The following is a 17,080-nucleotide window of genomic DNA, read 5'->3' on the forward strand; positions in this document are numbered from 1 at the left end:
AGGTGAGATTCTCAATTCATTCAGTTAACGGATGCGCTCTGACTGAGGTAAAGTGTTCAGACTGCAGACTTAGCAATTATTGTATTTAATTGTACAGCACAATCATATCATAGTAGGCTACAGACATGTGGTGATTCATAAATAGGGTGGTGATGGCGCAGTGGATAAGACACATGCCTTTGGTACGAGAGACCTGGGTTCGAATCCACTGTGCGACACCAATGTGTCCTTGAGCAAGACACTTAACCCCTACTTGCTCCAGAGGTGTGCGACCTCTGACATATATAGCAATTGTAAGTCGCTTTGGATAAAAGCGTCAGCTAAATGAATAAATGTAAATGTAAAATAATGTCCTTAAGCAGAATATTGCTGGCCATGAACTGAGAAAGTGCGCGTCCGGTGTGCTTCACGCGGCGCAGTGCAGAACTTCTCGTCCGATGTGCGAGCCCCTTAAACCCACTCTGCAGAATGTGTAGCCATCAACCTTTTTACCCATCTCCGTGTCCATCACCCTGCGGATTACGCTATTTTACAGAGAGTAAATTGCGATTATTTTACTAGTCATGGAATGGGAAATGTGACGAACCTGTTAACAGCGGGTTTCTGTTTTCATATGTTTAAATAAAGGGTGATTATTAAATACTCTGTTTTCTTTGCTCGTGTTATTTTCGTATTTTTGTATTTGCACTTGTTTTGTTTTGTTCAAATCTGCATGACTTGCACCGGCGCAACAATAGGTTTAAGAGCTTTTCAGTTATTCAGGAAACATCCAGACAGTGTTTCGCTCCAGTTTGAAACCAGATATACTGCAAATGCTTGTCTACTTCACAAAAAATTGCATTAAAATATTGAGAACACAAGAAGTAAAAATGCAAAAAAAGAAAAATTAAATAAAAGTAAAAATTATTTTGACTGATTTGACATTTTTTCCCCCATGGTTTCTATAGATATCGGGATATATCAATATCGTGAATTACTTTGGCCACAATAACCGTGGTGTGAAAAATCTAACATCGTGACAGCCCTAATTTGAATAATAGAAATGTATAATGTTCTATGTGAATGCCAGGTAAAAGAGATGTGTTTTTAGTTTAGATTTTAAACTGACAGAGTGTGTCTGCTTCCCGCACAATGTTAGGGAGACTGTTCCAAAGTTCAGGTGCTAAATAGGTAAATGATCTACCGCCTGCAGTTGATTTTGATATTCTAGGTATTATCAACTGGCCAGAGTTTTGAGATCGCAGTAGACTTGAAGGACTATAATGCGTTAAGAGCTTGCTTAAGTACTGGGGAGCTAAACCATTTAGTTCTTTGTAAGTAGTCAGCAATATTTTTAAATTTATACAATGTTAAATGGGGAGCCAATGCAGTGTTGGGGCTAATATGGTCATACTTCCTGGTTCTAGTGAGAACTCTAGCTTCTGCGTTTTGGACCAGCTGTAGTTTGTTTATTAAGCATGCAGGGCAACCACCCATAATAGCATTACAATAAAATAGCCTTGAGATCATAAATGCATGAACTAACTGTTCAGCATTTTTCATTGAAAGCATATGTTATAATTAAAATATATTTTTAAGATGGAAGAATACGGTTTTACAGATGCTAGAAACATGGCTTTCAAATGAAAGATTGGTAACAAAGAGCACACCCAGGTTCCTAACCGATAGCGAAGACTTGACAGAGCAGCCATCAATTGTTAGACAGTATTCTAGGTTATTACTTGAGGAAGTTTTTTGTCCAATAATTAGAATCTCTGTTTTTTCAGAATTAAGTAGTAGGAAATTACTAGTCATCCAAATCTTTATATAAGCTATGCATTCCGTTAATTTGGTGAATTGGTGCATTTCGTCAGGGCGTGAAGAAATATAGAGCTGAGTATCATCAGCATAACAGTGAAAACTAATTCCATGCTTCCTAATGATATCTCCAAAGGGTAGCATGTATAGGGTGAACAACAACGGTCCTAGTACTGAGCCTTGTGGTACTCCATACTGAACATTTGATCGATATGAAATCTCTTTGATTACTGCTACACACTGATAACGGTCAGATAAGTATGATTTGAACCATGCTAGTGCAATTTCACTAATGCCAACATAATTTTCGAGTCTATTCAAAAGAATGTTGCGGTCGATGGTATCAAATGCAGCACTGAGATTAAGTAACACTAAAAGAGAGATACAACCACGGCCGGATGCTAAGAGCAAATCATTTGTAACTCTAATGAGAGCTGTCTCAGTACTATGATATGCTCTAAATCCTGACTTGAAATCCTCGCAGATACCATTTCTTTCTAAAAAGGAACATAGTTGTGAGGATACTGCCTCTTAGTAATTTTTACAGAAAAGGTAGATTCTAGATCAGCCTGTAATTGATTAATTCTCTATGATCAAGTTGTGTTTTTTTAATAAGAGGTTTAATAATAGCCAGCTTAAAAGTTTTCGGTATATATCCTAGTGACAAAGATGAATTAATGATATTAAGAAGAGGATCTATGACCTCTGGAAGCATCTCTTTCAATAGCTTAGTCGGTATAGGGTCTAACATACATGTTGTTGATTTAGATGATTTAATGAGTTTAGAGTTTAGACAATTCTTCCTCTCCTATAGCAATGAATGAATGGATTTTTTCCTCAGGGAGATTACAATGCTCTATCTGATGCGATACTGTAGTAGACAGCTGCATAGTTATAATTTTGTCCCTACTATTATCAATCTTGTAAGTAAAGAAGTTCATAAAGTCATTACTGCTGTGCTGTTTGGAAACGTCCGTTGTCTTAATTTTATTTTTCGTTAATTTAGCTACTGTTTCGAATAAATACCAAGGGTTGTGTTTGTTTTCTTCTAGGAGTGTTGAAAAATAAGCAGATCTAGCAGTTTTTAAGTCCTTTCTATACGCAATCGTGCTCTCTCTCCACGAAATGCGAAAAACGTAAAATTTTGTTTTCATCCATCTACGCTCGGTCCGTGTCAACGCTTCACAATTCAATTTTCAGACCATACAATGCAAATGCGAAAATGCATTTTTCTTGTTTTTCCAGTTACATTATCAATGGATAGTTGCCTTTTCCTGCCTTTTTTCCAGTTTTACTTGTGCTACATTGTGACTTCAGAGACAAACATTTGAATAAATGAAATCTTACCAATTTTCTATTTTTCGTCTTGTAATTTGCGCCGTGGGCGGTACCATTAGCACGGGGGTGTGGCCGTGGACTAACTTTATATCATTTCATTGATACAACTGCTTTATGTAAACTGCATGAACGTAGAGGATAAGTTTAAAATCCTGAACACAGGACAACACTTTTCTCCCGAATTGCCAGTTTTTATTGTTAATAGCTGCACTGTTAACCCTTGCTGTAAAACAAAGGCCAAATTCCGACAACATCATACCATTTTCCATTAAACAGTGTTGCCAGTTCTATTTTACTGTAAAAAAACAACAACTGGTAGGTCTAACAGTGTGTGCTAAATGTAGAATTCAGGTCTGGCCATCGGGAGCAGCTGGTGAAACAGTGGCCTGGCTGCTTATTTCGCTCGCTGCCCCGCTGGTTTGTATTTATCTAGGCTAGCCTTCGTTATTACTTTATTATACTACTATTACTACTATTGCTATTTATTTTTATTTATTTTCTATTACATTTCATTATTTTTGAGTAGACCCAACATGGAACCTTCAATATGACTACTAGCCCAAAATTAAAAGAAAAAAATAATAAATAGCATTAGCGTTTTTCGTAATAGAACTCTATCGCGGGGTAGCAGTTGATGTGTCTCAACCCTGTCCCTCGCTGGCCACCTCACACATTTCTCTAGATTTTGCAATGACCTTGCATGACACAATACCATGTAATATGCCAGTTTTTAGGGTAATTAGGTATTGCGTAAGTATTGTATTAAGTAAGTATCGTATTGCGTAAGTTGCTTACGATACAGGTAAAGTCATCTTTTCTCGAGATATGAAGCCAAAAAATTATCCTTAATTATGTATATATTGTCAACGCAGTGCAGCAGCTAGTAGACCTAGAGCAGGCTGTCTACGCGTCACAGCCCGCCAGAATGGGTGTGGCTCAGCGTATAAAAGTACGGCTCGGAGGCTGCTTCTCTGATGTTTCATCTCTCGACTCGATGTTTTCAACGTGGAAGCTGTCTCTCCGCCCTCTGTGAAACCAAGCAAGAAGCAGCGCCGTTCCCAGAGACCGCCGGAGATTGATGCGGCATTCAAGCGCTCGCCGGAGCCTCTCCCTCGAGCCTCTCCCTCGCCTCCTCCGGCCCCCCCTCCCGGACGTGCAGATGCCGGCTCCGGCCCTCATTGCCGCCGCTTCAGGGGATGAGGCGGAAACCGACGCCGCTGGTGACAGCTTCTCCATCCTGGCCTCGGACAGTGAGGATTGGTCGGGTTCTCACCACGCCGCCTCCTCCTCGGTCCAGGAATCCGGCCGCACGCGTGCTGGTGTGGGCGCGGAACTTATGCGCCTTCTCTCCATGGCCGTTGACCAGTGGTCAGCCTCGAGTGGTCACCACCGAAAGAGACTGCCCCTAACAGATTGGATGGCTGTTTCCTACATCGCCGCCCCCAAGCGCCCGCATCCAGGCCTGCACCTTTTCTGCCGGAGCTCCACACGGAGCTTTCTAAGTCATGGAACGCACCATTCTCCGCGAGGCTCCACTCTCATGTCTCCTCGGCGCTCTCCCAAGTGGACGGCGCCGCCGAAAAGGGATACAATGCTATTCCCCCAGTGTAGGAGGCGGTAGCAGCGCACCATTGTCCGCCCTCTGCGGGATGGCGCTCAAAGTCTGCCCTCCCATCTAAAGCCTGCAGGACCACGTCAGCTCTCGTCGGCCGCACGTTTTCAGCCACCGGACAGGCTGCGTCCGCCCTGCACTCTATGGCTGTGCTTCAAATCATTAAGGCCAATCTTCTCCGTGAATGGGAGAGAAAGGCAGTGACCCAGCCGCCGTTACGGATTTGAGGAGCGTGACGGATCTTTCCTTCATGGCACGAAATCCGCGGCCCAGGCGATCGGAAGATGCATGGCTTCGCTCACCATCACAGAGAGACACCTCTGGCTGACGTTTGCCGATATGAGGGAATCAGAGCGCGCCGTGTTTCTCAATGCGCCGCTCTCCCCTACAGGTCTCTTCGGCCCAGCGGTTAACGGGATCGTCGACCGGTTCTCCGTAGTACAGAAGACCTCGCAGGCCATGAACCTCTTCCTGCCTCGACGCTCTAGCTCAGCTGCAGGCCGCTCGCGTGACCAGCCTCCTGTGCGAAGCACTAGCCAGCGTCCATCCCAGCCCCCTCCTTCTTCGCAGTGACGACATGGCGGCCGCCCAGGTCATGCTCGGCCAGCCGTCACAGGCTGCCTTCCCCACGAGGGCCTCTGCCTAAGGTCTCGCTGAAGTCCGGAGGAGCAACAAGGAGGAAAAGACGGCTGAGTCCCGCTGCGGCCGGACCACCGTCAAAATAAATCGCCCTGTCAGTCCCCTTAGAGAAGGCTACTGCAGCAGTGTATTTGGCAGAGAACGAGCCGGTATTACAACCGCCGTTTTTATGGCGACCCAGAGAAATCTCAAAAATAGTATAATGTCTTGTTATCCGGCTCATGCCATTGGTGTTTTAAGTGTAGAAAATGTGCCCACATCTCAGTGTTCACCCCTACACACAAGCACTATACCCCCGTGTCTCGCACATTCACAGAGCCCACTCTCATAAAGCTGGCAAATGCCGCTCGAGTGTTGAATGTAGGAAATGTGCCCACAACCATGTGCCCATGCCTACTCGCTACTTACGTTCACTGTTATGAACGTAAGTTTCGTGCCCGCTCACGAGCGCTCACGCTTACTAACAAACACCTCGCCCAAGGCGCTGCTCGCGCATTACAAAGTTCTCACAAAACGTTCCCCGTTCAGAGCAATCGGGACAACGCACGTGAAACAGCACGTGCACGGACCACGACGAAAGTGAAAGCGGAAGTAGCGCATCTACTCCGCGAAGAAATAGCCAAACTGCTGTGCAAAGGGGCCAAAGAACCGGTACCTCCTTCTCTGAGCGAGTCAGGCTTTTATAGCCGCTATTTTCTCGTAACCAAGAAGGACGGAGCTCTCAGACCTATCTTAGATCTGAGATATTTGAACAAAGCTCTCATGAGAAGACCGTTCAAAATGCTCACGACCAGACAAATTCTCACGCAAATTCGCCCGAGGGACTGGTTTATATCTCTCGATCTGAAAGATGCCTACTTTCAGATTCAGATAATACCCCGTCACAGACCATTCTTGAGATTTGCCTTCGACGGTCAGGTATATCAATACACCGTCCTCCCGTTCGGCCTGTCTTTAGCACCCCGTACATTTATGAAGTGCATTGACGCGGCTCTCGCCCCCCTGAGAAATCAGGGCATGCTGATTCTGAACTATTTGGACGTTTGGCTGATTTTGGCACAGTCAGAGATAGAACTTTTATCTCACAGAACAGTGCTCCTCAGTCATCTGGAAAGCCTGGGTCTCACGGTCAACTGGACCAAGAGCTCATTACTGGCCAGTCAGTCAGTTTCCTTTCTGGGGATAGAACTGGACCCTGTGGCTATGACGGCCCGTTTATCGACACAGCGCGTGCGCCATGTGCGACACCTGGCCGCATCTTTCCAGAAGGGCAGCGTCGCTTCTCTGAAAAAATTTCAGAGAATTAAAAAAAATATATTTTTTTTCAAAAAAAATTCAGAGAATGCTGGGCTGTATGGCATCAGCTGCAGCAGTGCTTCAGCTGGGCCTACTGCGCATGCGCCCGCTACAACGCTGGTTGAATGCTCGGGTGCCTCACCGAGCTTGTGCTTTCGGCTGCAGACGAATCAGAGTGACTCAGAGCTGCGTTTCAGCTCTGCAGCCTTGGTTACCAGCCTCCGTCTTATACTGAAAAGTTCTCGACGGACGCCTCCAACTTAGGTTGGGGCGCTCTCTTCGAGGGCATACCAGTCTTTGGCCTGTGGTCAGACCGAGAGAAATGCCTTCACATAAACTGTCTGGAGATGATAGCGGTCGAGACCACCATGTTCTAGTCCGATCGGACAATATGTCTATGGTGTCATACATGAACTGTCAGGGCGGTGTCAGATCCAGGAATCTCTGCGATCTGACGGAACGCCTCCTCGTATGGTCTCAGCACTTTCTGCGCTCGCTGAGAGCGCCACCTGAACGACGGTCCAGACAAACTGTCCAGGGACAACGTTCCCCCAGGGGAATGGTCCCTGCACCCCCAGACAGTCCACTTGCTATGGTGCCGTTTCGGCAAAGTGGAAGTCACCTGTTTGCGTCAAAAGACAACTCTCACTGCCCAATGTTCTTTTCGAAGAACGAGGACGCGCTGGCCCAAATCTGGCCCAGCCGCCCACTTTATGCTTTCCTTCCGGTCTCTCTGTTGCCACAGGTAATCAAGAGAATCAGGGGAACGCGCCACTCGCCGCTCCTTATAGCCCCGCGATGGGAGAACCAAATCTGGTTCCCGGAGCTGACGCGGCTGTCACGCACAGCCCCTTGGCCGATTCCGGTGAGGAGAGATCTCCTCTTTCATGCCCGCAGCTCAATCTGGCATCCCCATCCAGAGCGTTGGTCTCTGCACATATGGTTAATCAATGGATACCCGTTGTCTTGCCAGAAGGGGTTATGAACACGATTATCTTATCTCGAGAAAAGATTACTTTACCCGTAGCATAAGCAACTTACGCAATACTCGTTCCCTCTTCTAGAGAGAACCGAGGTTACATAAGTAACCGAGTACGTTACGTTTAACAGTCACATAAGGATAATTAGCCTAAGCTATTCATTGTGGAGTGTGCATGGTGAAGTGAACGTCTTATGTTAGAAAAAAGACTTTTGCTGATATCTTCGGTTCGGAGATGTGTCCGTTGTTCAAATTTCCCACGATCAAAGAGGACACTAATATGCATGTGCACAGCAAATATCACAACTTGTGCTTGCTGCGCACGCAAGTTAATTAAGGTGTCTCAACTGTACACAGTCTACCCAACAAACCAGCGGGGCAGCGGGAGAAATAAGCCAGGCCACCGTTTAGAACGCTGCTCCCGAATTCTACATTTAGTACACACTGTTAGAGCTTGCCACCAGGTTTTTTTTTACAGTAAAATACTAGCAACACTGTTTTAATGGAAAATGGTATGATATTGTCAGAATTTGGCCTTTTTTATACAGCAAGGGTTAACAGTGCAGTTATTAACAATAACTGTCACTTCGGGTGAAAAATGTTGTCCTCCTCAACGTGCATGCTGGTAACAAAGCAGTTGCATCAATGAAAGAATAGTAAAGTTAGTCCATGGCCACTACCTGTGCTAATGGTACCGCCTGAAAAACAGCCAGAGACACGGGTGACTTTGACAAATAAAACTTTGTCACCAAATACAAACGATTATCAGAAACATAGTAACATTTAAGTGAGCTTGAGTATTTAAACAAAAAAAACTGTACCAAGATAAATGCTCAATGGTTCAGATATTACAGTTTCCATACACCCTCATACAGCGCTTTAAGAAGCATACGTGAGGAAGCACCTTTCTTCGTCAAACAGTCAGCAAGTTGTGACTTGGCTTCTGACCAACGCACTTCTTTGATTTTGTTAACATGTAGGACCTCTTTGACACCGCTTATTTCTAATCTTAGTCTCTTCTCTGTGACCTGTTTTGTAGACTTAAGAGCGTCAAACAGGGAATGGTTATCAGTAACACAAATAAGGGGAAGAGTATTAAGATCAGCTTTACCAGTGGTAAGCTCAGAGTAGAGCATAGCCAAGAACTTAGCATTGTCAATACCATCTGACATGGCAAGGGTTTCTCCTGCCAGCATGCTTCTTACCACACGTCTGATTTTCTTGGACTGCCAAAACAGAGGAGAGAACTTTCCTGTTTTTTCCATGAGGGCAATTAAAGCCCCTCCCTGTGTACCTCCCTCTGGAAGATTCCCCAGTGAAGCACCACTGAAAACCACCAAACTCAAATCATCACTGTTGCCCAAGTGTTGAAACTTAAGTGTGACCTTCTCTGACTTAAGTTTACGGATCACTTTGTTCACTTCATGTACGGACTGAACAGTAGCATTTATAATGTTGGATGCTAGGCTACATGTGTCAAACATAACATCTGGTCTAGTTTGTTTAGCAACCCACAGAATCTGTCCTATTTTGGACCTGAGTTTTTCTCTTTCTTCCTCGTTTAGTGGAGCCTCTCTCTGTACAGCACGTGCTGCCTGTAAGTGAACTGGTTGTAAGTTTTCAATGTAACTGTGCTGATGCACCTGCACTACACCACCCACAGTAGCAATGTCCATCCCCACGTATGAAAAACTCCCATGCTCTTCACGACCCACGTGAAATGCAGGGATGACATTAGTTACAAAGTGCTCTGAAACTGCCCAAAAAAATCATCCACATGGCATGCCAGTACTCCTGTCACCTCAGACTGCTCATTCTGCCAATAGAACACTGCAGGATCAACCCGTGACATTTACCACCACTGTTCAGCATGAGTTCTTTGAACTTGTTGACCTTGAAGCGTCTGCAAGTCCATACACACATTTCTTTAGTTTCCACAACGCATTGTCTACGCCTGCTTCTGGTGGAGGACGAATGTGTTATGTCTCTTGAGAGTTCCATTCCCTGCAAAAAGGCAGACTTAATATCCATAGAATTTACTTTCCATTTGTTTTGACAAATAACAGCTAAGAGCAGCCTGAGTGACTCTGATGCACATGTGGGAGAATCTTTTTGTAATGCATGAATATTGACTTCAGAACCTCTCGCCACAAGGCGAGCTTTGGGAACAATACCATTATAAGTTTCCTTCAACGTACAGACCCATCTAGTAGAAATACATCTTTGACCCTTGTCTGTGACCTCTTCATAAACATGATTATTTTGCCAGTTTTCAATCTCTTGCTGTTTAGCAGCATCAAAAGAGATGTCTTTGGTAATGAGTACACTAGCATCGGTGTTATCACATTCAGTGAGAAGATCATCAACATGTTACATGTCTAAAGCTTTCTTTTGACCCTCGCTGCCATTTGGTTCAAGATTCTGCATGTTGTATCAGTTTTTATATTGCCCTTTTAACCTTCAGAAGGATCTCAGTCATGTTGTGTCTCTCCAGCAGGCCGTTTTCTGCCATCTCTCTTATCTACTCATTGTTGAATTCGCCCCCGTTGTTTATGTATATCTCAGAGGCTTTCTTTGTTTTCACAATGTTTCCAGCGCTGAAGCGTGTGAAGTGGTCGATGATGTAGAGGTACCATACGCTAGGCTCCAACTCATGTAGATCCATTGCCACAGTCTCATCGTACTCTGAGGCTAAAGGCAAACCAACAGCAGGCCTGGGCTTGGTCCTGCTATATCTTTGACATACCTCACAGTAACGGATGATCTCTTGCAGAATAACTGGACAGTCTTTATCAGTATTTCCAGAGCTGAGAATGAGCCGCTGCAGCCTCTGCGGAGGCGTGGCCAAACTGCTTGTGGAGCTTCAGGAGAACTTTACGCTTCTCTTTTGTAGACATCTCTGATGTACGGCAAGGATTTAACTTTCATTGGTGTCCGCTTCAGTATTACCATCTCTAATGTCAACACAATAGTGTCCCGAACTAGTGAGCTCAAGAGGCACTGGTTGCTTGAACATGACAACTCTGTCATTCTCCATTTCTAAAACAGTTCCTGCTCTCTTTAGAGACATTTTGTTCAGCAGTAAAGGAATATCAACAGGAACAAATTCCGTTTCAATGTGACATTATTTTTGTTCGTCCGATCTTAGCGGGAAGCTTCACATTTCTGTTGGAGTGTACCACCTGACCATCACCAAATCTGAAAGGTCTGCAGCTTGAAAATTCAGTTTGCAGCAGTTCGTTTATTTGGCTTTGGCTCAGGTCTTTCATGTAACTATCCAGTCACTTCTCACCACAAACAGTACATGTGCATGCAGTGTCAATTATAGCTGATCCAAGTGATTCAGTTAGGAGGATCTCAGAGTCCGTCATGACTTTTGTAAATAATGTAATATTACACTCTTCCACATTTTCATCTTCTGCTAGCTTTACCCCCTGCTAGGCCCAATGGTACGTGCTCTGACAAATGACGCATTTTGTTCTCTTACCATATTTGTCGAGTGGGTTTGTACCTTGCTGTGACTGCCGCTGTCTGCTCTATGACGGGCCGTTCCATCTGAATTTGCCCGGTGGCCTCTGCTCCGTGAAAAACGCCGCATCTTGAGTCTCGCTGCCGCCGCTTGCTCCACTGGTTTTTCCTCAGAAAATCTGCTTCAGCACTGACTTCATGGATGCGAATGTCAAATCCGTGCACACTGTAAGTGCTAGCTGCCTACTCTTCTCCTCGAGACAAGCTGTGTTCAGGAGTTTAAACGCTAGCACGGCGTCAGGCAGGGTCATGTCGTACTTCTTCATGCGGTTGTATCTCTGCTCAAAGTCTATGATGTAGTCCGTCATGGACACCGCATTATCTTTGGAAATCGAGTCGAAATGAGAGTATGCTTCATAAGCGCGGTCTTTTTCTTCTCTCAAGAATATCGCGTCCAGCTTAGCAAGCACGTTTTCCATACAGTCTGGCTCGCCCCTCGATCCCCAGCACCACCGCGAGTGCCTGCTTCTTCTTGTCCAAGTCCGTAACAAGTCTCGAAATACTAACTTCATTTTTCCAGCACTCATATGGTCGGGCTTCGTCAAGCTTAGGCGGTACTCTGTAGTTGGAAACCATCCTCTGCTACCATGAAAAACAGCCAGAGCCACGACGTAGTTCCACAGAAAATAATATATCTTTATTTTCCACCCTCTCAGCATTACACCTTTTTCCAGACTCCCGCAATAACCCGTTTTCGCAGACTCCAGTGATAACACATTCTCGCAGACTCCCGCGATAATACATTCCCTTGCACATGAAGTTAACACCGCCCACGGCGCAAATTAAAAGACGAAAAATAGAAAATTGGTTAGATTTCATTTATTCAAATGTTTGTTTCTGAAGTCACATTTTAGAACAAGTATAATTGAAAAATGAAGGTCTGGTTTAAATTTTTCATTTTTGCATTGCATTATATGGTCTGACAATTGAATTGTGAAGCTTTACACGGACCTACGCTCCATTTTTCTGGCTGCTCTCTTTAGGGCCAAAGTGTGCTCGTTGTACCACAGCGTTGGACTATTTTCTTTAATCTTCTTTAAGCGCAATGGAGCAACTGTGTCTAAAGCGTTGGAAAAGAGATCGGAAAAGTTGGATAAGTCAATCATTTCTGCTGCAACATCGAGTTCTTCTTAGCTATCTGGGATGCTGACGAGATGAAACTGCTGAGGAAGATTATTTATAAAGCAATCTTTAGTGGCAGAATTGATAGTTCTACCATATTTATAACACAGAGTCGGTTTTGCAACCTTGGCTAAATTAAGTATACATGAGATTAGATAACGATATGAGATGTCATCGCTCTGCTGCAGAATTTCAACAGCATCAACATTGATTCCATCTGACAATATTAGATCTAAAGTATGATTACGACAATGAGTAGGTCCTGACACGTGTTGTCTAACTCCAATAGAGTTTAGAATGTCTGTAAATGCTAATCCCAATGCGTCTTTTTCATTATCTACATGGATATTAAAGTCATCAACAATTAGGACTTTATCTGCAGCCAATACTAACTCTAATAGAAAATCAGCAAATTCTTTGATAATATCTGTATGGTGCCCTAGTGGCCTGTATACAGTAGCCAGCACAAATGTCGAACGGGATTTAGCACAAGCTAGATAAAGTTACAGAAAACACAATCACTTCAAAATAATTATATTTGAAACTAGACTTCTGAGTAATACTGAAGATATTGCTATAAATTACAGCAATACCTCCCCCTTTTCCTTTTAAACGAGCCTCGTGTTTATAGCAGTAATCTTGCGGGGTGGACTCATTTAAAGTAATGTAATTGTCTGGTTTTAGCCAAGTTTATGTCAAACACAGCACATCTAGGTTATGGTCTGTAATCATATAATTAACAATAAGTGGTTTTGAAGAAATGGATCGAATATTCAGCAACCCAAGCTTTATCATATGTTCATCAGCATTATATTTGTTTTTTATTTGTTGAACATCAATCCAATTTTTACCCTTAAATGGGTTTGGGAGTTTTTTGTATTTCCTAGTTCGGGAAACAGACACAGTCTCTATATGATGATATCTAGGTGATAAACAGGGTGCGAACTACGGGGGAGCTAGGGGGAGCTTGGCCCCCTTTAATAAGACATGCCCTCCCCTGAAAACGTGATTCGTGAAATTTTGGGGGGTCTCAAAAATATTGACAATGTTTTATGACGTGCAATTTCAGTTTTGTGTAATGTGATCATCATGGATTATTATGTGTAAAATAGCAAAAATATCAGTCATTAATGCATGACGACGATTTAAACCTAATTCACTTCAATAAAGATAACTATACATGCCATTCTTGTCATGAGCATCAAGGTGTTGTGGCGCTGCAGTGCAAATTCTAATCATGTTTAGTACATGTTCCCTCAACGAAAAAATATAAACGTTGGAGGCCATTGATCTGCGCGCAAAGTCCTTGAAATCCATTATGTGTTATTCCACGTCCTGTCTGAAAGGCGCTTCAGTCCTCGGCACCAGTTCTTACAACCCACCCCCCAAAAAAAGTGGGCTCCCCCAAAGGACGCGGTATAGTTCGAACACTGATGATAAAGTCTCTATGTGATGGGATTTATCTGACCTCAGTGATGTGAGACAGCTGAGCACCAGATTGTCATGTTTGAGCTATAAGACTATGTGCCATATTACTAGAGAGGATGGCAGCAACATCCCAGGAGGGATGAATACCATCTCTTTTCAACAGGTCAGGTCTGCCCCAAAAACTTTTCCAATTTTTTTTGAACCCGGTGTTATATGTTCATAACAGCCAGCCATTGAGTGAAGACAGTTTACTAAGTATTTCATCACTCCTGCGAACAGGAAGGGGGCCAAAGCAAATTACAGTGCCTGACATCGTACTTGCAAGTAACAAACACCTCTTTAATGTTAATTTTAGTGATCTCCGACTGGCAAATTCGAACATCATTAGTGCGACGTGAATAATAATTTTAGAGAATTTACGATTAACATTAGCCAGCACTTTTGCATTTACTTTGATGTCAGGCGCTCTGGCTCCCGGCAAACATGTTACTATGGTGGCTGGTGTCTCTATTTTCACTTTCTGTGTAATAGAATCGCCAATAAATAGGGCATTTTTAACAGGATTCTCAGTGGGTGTTTCATTGATTGGGAATAATCTATTTGTTATGGTAATCGGAATGGAAGAGCAGTGTTTTGTCCCGCGAGTACAGCGTCTAACGGTCACACAGTTGCCCTGCTGCAGGGTCTATCAAACAATGTACAGAGTTCACTAAGCCAGTCGCATCCAAAGCAGTATCTAAAGCCCTTGCATTCTTACTATCCTCGATTAAAGTTTGGATGTGTGTCTCTAGTTCTGAAATCTTCTCCGTCAGCCTGACTATCTCCCTGCATTTATCACATGAAAAGTCCTCGGCGCTGACAGAGAAGGCTATACTATACATGTGACACGCAGTGCAAATGTCAATAACAAGAGAAGACATTACTCACCTTGTTTGTTGACTGATCTACTCACCACAGTTGTTTGATGGACCCGAAAAAGACGCGGGAGAAAAAAAGACGGCAAACATGGCAGATTAACAGGCTAGTGAAGGCTAACGATAGTGATTTAGATTAAAGCTAGCGAAGTCAAATCAATGTGACAGACAAAATTATACAATATCAGGTATCTGGTTGATGAGTAAGATATTTAGCGATATAAACATCAGGGAATGATAGTAAATAGAGATTCAAAGTGGAAAGCTATGCGGAGCTTACACACGCAAACCACATGGCAGCAAGACAGCAAGGCAGACCCAAACGTAAGTTTTAGGTTTCAACTTACCGAAATATCTAATGATAAAATGTATAAATAAATTTTAAAAACTTAAAAAGCGGTTCAAATGTTGACATATTCGACTAATATGGAGTTATATACAGTTTATACTCTTTATTATACAGAAATAGAACATGGTGAACATATTTAGACAGTTTGTGCACAAACCGTGACCCTGTTTTGTTTTCAGACAAAAGTCCAGTACAAACGTTACAGTCAATCATCAACAGCAACTGTCACAGTAGATAGGCGACAAGAACAGTCCTGTAGACTGTTATCATATTTTGGTAATATTATACCGGTCACAATCTTAGTAACGCACATTACAATAATGCACTTAAACCCCAAATTAAGTGTGTTAGTTTCTTTTAAAAGAATTTACCAACACCACGAGACATTCCAGCACCAGAGAAAATATTCTGCGGGTAAAATAGTATGTCTATTTCTTGTTGCTGGAATTTGGTGGTTGAGATGACTGCAGAGATGGATTCTTCATTCATGAGATGGACATATTCCCATTATTTTATAGTCAAGTGCAATCTATGTGCAACATGGAGGGAACTCTACATCTAGAAATACCATGTGTAACTTGAAGAAACACCTGGACCGGTGCCACGCTAACACTAAGCTAATTGAGAGAAGTTCATGTTCAGAGAAGAGACAAAATGAAGTGGATGAGAGCACGGGCAAGACAAAGCAACATAAATTAAGTTTCGGTCGGCCATGCTACTTGAACCCCAAGAAGTGAAGAGATTTGTGTCCACCCAATGCATGCCAGGTTTGTGCTGTGAACTTGAATTCAGTGAAAATAAAAGAATAAAATCTAAAAGAAAAAGAGGTTGTGCGTCTTCCATGTCATTAGGCTATCGGTTGCATTTTAGTGAGCTCTTGCTGCGTTTGGTGTCTCTACCATTAATACCTGACTTTGATCGTGACAGTGATTTTTACTTGCATGAGCCTTCACTGTGCCTAATACATTATGTTATTAGTAGGCTTGGGGGCCTGCACCACATAGCCTGCCATTGGCCAGCTAGTGAGAGCTGCGTCTTCCTCCTATGCCGGAGACCCGGGTTCGAAGCCCGCACGGAGTAGGGCGACCTGAGGGGTTACATTAGCCATTGCAGTTTTTCCAATGGTAAAACTCTCTCATCTCCCAATAATAAAACAGGGGCTGTTTCTCAATTCCAGGATCGCAATGAATGAACATGCATTCTTGTGGAGACCGGTCTTGTCAGGCGACCTTGAAAGAACGAACTCAGAGGGACACTAGGACACAGGAGGGATCCTTGTGAGAATTGAGATGTGCTGCGATCTAGTTGCTCAACTTACCGTCCCATATTTCTCATGGTGGGACCGGGAATAATTCCGTGGATTCAGGTGCAGAGAAGAAGTATTTTAATAAGAAAAAACATAAAATAAACAAACCAAATCTAAATCCGAAAACAGACAAGGCAGGGCAGGAACAGGCACAGAATACAACACGCGTAACAAATACAACGAACGAGCACAGGACAGCAAACACAGGAAGACTAAATAGGGAGGCAAACAAAGGAGGGTAACGAGACAGGCAGGTGAAGCAATTAAACCGATAATCAGATAACAAGGGGGAGGGATCAAACAATGACAAGAGCAGATGGCTCAAAATAACAAAACACCCATGTGCATCACAAGACAGGACAGACATGTGACATAACCCCCTCCCTACGGAGCGGCTACCAGACGCTCCATCAGACCAGGGCGGGACAAGAGGGACAGGCCAGGGGGGGACAGGAGAGACAGACCAGGGCGGGACGGGAGCAACAGACCAGGGCAAAACACAGTCCATCAGGCGGGCAGGGCGAAACACAGAGTCCATCGGGCGGCCAGGGCGGTGAAGACCCCTCGGGCGGCCAGGGCGGTGAAGACCCCTCGGGCGGCCAGGGCGGTGAAGACCCCTCGGGCGGCCAGGGCGGTGAAGACCCCTCGGGCGGCCAGGGCGGTGATGCCGGCTCAGGAACAGATACCGGCTCAGGAACAGACACCGGCTCAGGAACAGACACCGGCTCAGGAACAGACACTGGCTCAGGAACAGCCATAAGAACTGTAACAT

This window comes from Siphateles boraxobius, unplaced genomic scaffold (assembly GCF_051911475.1).
Source record: "Siphateles boraxobius isolate OS27281-9 unplaced genomic scaffold, OSU_SipBor_1 68, whole genome shotgun sequence".
Lineage (NCBI taxonomy): Eukaryota > Metazoa > Chordata > Actinopteri > Cypriniformes > Leuciscidae > Siphateles > Siphateles boraxobius.